This window comes from Amblyomma americanum, chromosome 4 (genome assembly GCF_052857255.1).
Source record: "Amblyomma americanum isolate KBUSLIRL-KWMA chromosome 4, ASM5285725v1, whole genome shotgun sequence".
Classification (NCBI taxonomy): domain Eukaryota; kingdom Metazoa; phylum Arthropoda; class Arachnida; order Ixodida; family Ixodidae; genus Amblyomma; species Amblyomma americanum.
In genome coordinates, this window is record NC_135500.1 from 96,116,813 (window position 1) to 96,122,812 (window position 6,000).

The window sequence follows — 6,000 nt, forward strand, 5'->3', positions numbered from 1 at the left end:
GTGACATTTGCATGTGCGCTCAACCATGCTTCTCGCTCTTCATCGTCACACCTTCTCCCCACTCGGCAGCAGCTTGCGCGATGCCCTCCTCCCATTGGCTGCAGCTTGTGCGATTCTCCTCCGAAGGTTTCCGAGCTTCCTCCCATTGACTGCAGCTTGCGCGATTCTCCTCCGAAGGTTTCCGAGCTTCCTCTCATTGACTGCAGCTTGTGCGACGCTCCTCCGAAGGTTTCCGAGCTTCCTCCCATTGACTGCCGCTTGTGCGACGCTCCTCCGAAGATTTCCGAGCTTCCTCCCATTGGCTGCAGCTTGTGCGACGCTCCTCCGAAGATTTTTCCTCCCATTGGCTGCAGCTTGTTCGTCGCTCCTCCGAAGATTTCCGAGCTTCCTCTCATTGGCTGCAGCTTGTGCGACGCTCCTCCGAATGTTTCCGAGCTTCCTGCCATTGGGTGCAGCTTGTGCAACGCTCCTCCGAAGATTTCCGAGCTTCCTCCCATTGGCTGCAGCTTGTGCGACGCTCCTCCGAACATTTCCGAGCTTCCTTCCATTGGCTGCAGCTTGTGCGACGCTCCTCCGAAGATTTCCGAGCTTCCTCCCATTGGCTGCAGCTTGTGCGACGCTCCTCCGAACATTTCCGAGCTTCCTTCCATTGGCTGCAGCTTGTGCGACGCTCCTCCGAAGATTTCCGAGCTTCCTCCCATTGGCTGCAGCTTGTGCGACGCACCTCCGAAGATTTCCGAGCTTCCTCCCATTGGCTGCCGCTTGTGCGACACTCCTCCGAAGATTTCCGAGCTTCCTCCCATTGGCTGCAGCTTGTGCGACGCTCCTCCGAAGATTTCCGAGCTTCCTCCCATTGGCTGCAGCTTGTGCGACGCTCCTCCGAAGATTTCTGAGCTTCCTCCTATTGACTGCAGCTTGTGCGACGCTCCTCCGAAGATTTGCGAGCTTCCTCCCATTGATTGCCGCTTGTGCGACGCTCCTCCGAATGTTTCCGAGCTTCTTCCCATTGGCTGCAGCTTGTGCGACGCTCCTCCGAATGTTTCCGAGCTTCCTCCCATTGGCTGCAGCTTGTGCGACGCTCCTCCGAAGATTTACGACCTTCCTCCCAATGACTACCGCTTGTGCGACGCTCCTCCGAAGGTTTCCGAGCTTCCCCTCATTGGCTGCAGCTTGTGCGACGCTCCTCCGAAGATTTCCGAGCTTCCTCGCATTGACTGCCGCTTGTGCAACGTGATATGCTTGGGTATCAGGACCGAGGTCTTCACCGCATGACGATGAACTCTGCAGACGACGGAGAGAAGCCGTCAGGAGGGTTGGTGAACTTGAAGGTTTATTTACATATTTACAACAGAATCAGGGAGACCAAAAGTCAAAGATGAAGTGCTGTGGAACCAGCCAAATTGCGGCTTAAATACCGTGGATATTCCATAGGCACCTAGCTAGGGAAACCGGTGGCTGATCAAGCGTCCAATGGGCAGACACACTCTTCATAGTCTCCGCCCTAACCCCGTGACCGCTTCGCCCTCACAAACACGTGCACAGGCGATAAGGAATCCTGGCGCCTTGAGGTCCTGGAATGCTGTTTCCAACGGGTTGACCAGGTGTATAAGGTCGTTGACTTTGCAGGCGGTGATCCCTTCCGTGGGAAAGATGCGTCCTGACGGCCCCGTGAATTCCAGAGGGTAAGATGAATCAGCCGTGTCCGCCCCCGCTTTGTCTGGCCGCGCAGGTGCAAGCGAGCGAGGCGGATCCGGCGCCTTTGTTCGGGTCTTTCTGCCGGTCCACGTCAAGGCGCAGTTCGGGAGAAATGCCGCATTCCATACTCCGGACGAAGGGATGAGAGGCCTTTCGTCACAGCTCACCGTCGCCAGGAGCCGTTCCTAATCCTCTTCTCAGGACGACAGCACCTTTGGTCAAACATAGTTCGATGGCGCCTGCCGGGCTCGCCTGTTCCCGCTGTCGGGGCCTCCGATCACAACAGACGCTTCTCCGAAGATTTCTGAGCTTCCTCCCATTGGCTGCAGGTTGTGCGACTCCGATCACAACAGACGCTCCTCCGAAGATTTCTGAGCTTCCTCCCATTGGCTGCAGGTTGTGCGACTCCGATCACAACAGACGCTCCTCCGAAGATTTCCGAGCTTCCTCCCATTGGCTGCTGGTTGTGCGACACTCCTCCAAAGATTTCCGAGCTTCCTCCTATTGACTGCAGCTTGTGCGACGCTCTTCCGAAGATTTCCGAGCTTCCTCCCATTGACTGCCGCTTGTGCGACGCTCCTCCGCATGTTTCCGAGCTTCCTCCCAATGGGTGCAGCTTGTGCGACGCTTCTCCGAAGATTTCCGAGCTTCCTCCCATTGGCTGCAGCTTGTGCGACGCTCCTCCGAAGGTTTCCGAGCTTCCTCTCATTTACTAGAGCAGCTTCTGCGACGCTCCTCCGAAGAGTTCCGAGCTTCCTCCCTTTGGCTGCAGCTTGTGCGACGCTCCTCCAAAGATTTCCGAGCTTCCTCCCATTGGCTGCAGCTTATGCGACGCTCCTCCGATGATTTCTGAGCTTCCTCCCATTGACTGCCGCTTGTGCGACGCTCCTCCGAACATTTCCGAGCTTCCTCCCATTGGCTGCAGCTTGTGCGACGCTCCTCCGACGATTTCCGAGCTTCCTCCCATTGGCTGCAGATTGTGCGACGCTCCTCCGAAGATTTCCGAGCTTCCTCCCATTGGCTGCAGCTTGTGCGACGCTCCTCCGAAGATTTCCGAGCTTCCTCCCATTGGCTGCAGCTTGTGCGACGCTCCTCCGAAGATTTCCGAGCTTCCTCCCATTGGCTGCAGCTTGTGCGACGCTCCTCCGAAGATTTCCGAGCTTCCTCCCATTGACTGCCGCTTGTGCGACGCTCCTCCGAAGATTTCCGAGCTTCCTCCCATTGGCTGCAGCTTGTGCGACGCTCCTCCGAAGATTTCCGAGCTTCCTCCCATTGGCTGCAGCTTGTGCGACGCTCCTCCGAAGATTTCCGAGCTTCCTTCCATTGACTGCCGCTTGTGCGACGCTCCTCCGAAGATTTCCGAGCTTCCTCCATTGGCTGCAGGTTGTGCGACGCTCCTCCGAACTAAACCGAGCTTACCCGAGTTGCTTCCAGGCTTCACACAAGACAAGACACGATTCTTGCTAGAGGTTGGTACATCTGTAGTAGTGCTTTCGCTCCAATAAATCAGCTATCCGGCGGCCCTACAATCGCAGCACATCCATCCCACACGATCTGAGTTCGTAACCGACGATGCGAGGAAACCGCATCGCTCCAGCCTTTTTAGAACCGATTCAGTTCCTCACAATATATAATCAACTGAACCGATAGATAGCAGCACTGCGTCTGAAACCTGTTCTCTGGTTATCTGCTCATCTTTTTATCTCAGCTGCCTCAATCCTTCAAGGTGTTTTGTACAAACAGAACTCCCAGCTTTTTCTGGAAGTGTGCTACAGCCAACAGCGATTTCGTTGCTTCGGGTGAATTTAGCATCCTTGGTATCACAAATGAAGTCTCATTTTCCAACTAGCGCACGCGGCATATAGTATTTGATAAATTAAACAATGAGCTTGCTAGCACGTCCTCCATCTATTTCATGCAGTGATTTTGCCGCGAGTAATATTATATGTTAATATGTTAAATAGCTTGAAACTTTTCATTTGTTACACACTAAAAAACTCATCAAACCTTGTGCATGGCGCATGGTGGCCTTTGTTGCCGATGCGTCATAAGACTCAACTCTAGGAACGCCGACTCATAAAGAGGGTCTGCATCTGGTGTGAACCCGCACATATTAATTCTATCTCATTCCAATTAAACACAATATAAATCATCCTGAAGTGCATAAGCAGTCTGAGGCACGTTGCGGTTCTGGTCTGGGGTTCATACCGAAACTAGGCTTTTTTTTTCTACCACCGGGGAGGCTCCCTAAGCTTCTTAACAACCCAGTACAGAGAGCCATACCGAATATATTTTCCTCCCGTGCTTGAGCCTCATGCTTTGGAAATTGCGCCATCGCTATACTTAACACGTTCACCTGTATTCACGAGGACTATGTTTAGATCCATGGTTGCACAGATACGACACAGTCGCTAAAAAAGCTGACCCTAACACGCACGCACGCACGCACGCACGCATGAACACACACACACACACACACACATGAACACACACACACACACACACACACACACACACACACACACACACACACACACACACACACACACACACACACACACACACACACACACACACACACACACACACACACACAAACGCCTCACTTTGCAGCACGTGTGGTCCGGGACGCGTGACCTCCGTAAAGTAAGCCGCGTTACTATTCCTGGTAGGCGCCTGGTAAACCAGTAATAGTTGGATGACAGGGTCAGAGCGGAAGGGGAGCCCAGATTCCCAGTGCACTGCTCCCGGTGAAACAAATGACCCGACGCTTATCTCCGAAACTCGCTGCTAAATCCGTCTTTGGACGTAATCTGAGTCGGAGGCCGCTCGCTTCCTGCTCGTGCTGTTATGTCACGGTTATGCAAGTGGAGCACGATAAGAATCGCCCGCCGCGGGATCCGAGTGCGCGGCTTGCTGTCACGTCGAGACAGCCTCGTTCGCATTTAACGGTGCTTTCGTGTGTACGAAGAACGGCATTACGTCACCGCCGGAGGCGAGCTTGCGCGTGCGCGCAAGATGCCGAACTTCCTTGAGACATCCGTTAAGATATGCACGCCCCGCCGCGCTGACCACACTGAGGGACTTTCGCCAGCAGCGCGTAACTATTAATAGTAAACCGAGTCGGAAGTGGCGGCCGCAGATGAAACTCCATAGGCTCACGTTGATCTTCGGCAAAACGAGGCCTCGATTCGAAAGAAGCGCAAAGTCAGATCCTGAAACGAAACGAAAAAGAAAGACAAAAAGCCGGTGGGCACGAGAGTAAGGGGTATCGCTTCACAAAGCTTCACATCCCTTCCTCCTTTCTTTCACAGGTGGCGCTCTTTTCCTCGTGTGTGCATTGCAGCGGAGCTGGCCACACGTGTCTCAGAAGCAGACCCGGCGGGTATTTTCTTGTTTAACTGTTGCGTCACAGCTTTGGGGGCGTGTCGTGATACGAAAACAACGCCGCCGCGGACACGAGATGTCCTACCGAGACCAGCCCCCCGCTCCTCAAAGGCCGGCGGTTTCCTTTCCGGCGTTAAGAGCGCCGTTTCCGGATCACAAGCGGCCGCTCACGTAGTTTGAAAGTAACCCGCGCGAACACCGCGAGAGAGTCTATTTCGAGACTGCTGCCGGGGCACGGCGAGCATTCCGAGCTTGTCAAATAAGTAGTCACGAATCGGCTCATAACAAGTAGAGCGTGGCTGACAGAGCTCTGCGTTTCGAAAAGGTATAGCACACGATCGCACATTGAGGAGCTTGCCGGAGTAAGACAGTAAGACGAGCAGTCTTGTTCCACGCCGTAATGAAAAATTGCCTTAATTAGAGCCGATATCCATATTTCTGGCCCTTTTCTCCTGCGGTGGCTTGGAAAATCCAACATTTGAAAAAAAAAACGAAACAAAAATACACTAGTTCCTAAAATTTTACTGCTAAAATTACTTCGACAAAGAAAAATTCTCCAAACGGAACACCCCTCAAAAGTATCGTTAATTAGTGAGGACATGAACCACTAGTGCGCAGCAGTATTCGGGGCGGGGAGAGAACGGGAGATAAATGCTCTGGCATTCATGTTCACCATCGCCGAAAAATTCTTTTTAATCTTGAATTAACACTGAGCTTTACGAAAAGCCCTGCTAACTTCATTCCCTATTCCCCCGGCTTCTGTCTTCTAGTTCAGTGAGGCAAACTGCGTTCCCAAACGCTCTCAAACGCTGCACGCGACATGTGTTCAGTGCCAAATAGTAGGCGCAACTTTTGCAGGGCCGTACTGAATGCCATCAGTTCAAGGCACTTGAACGGGGTTGCGCACTTGAGACGGTA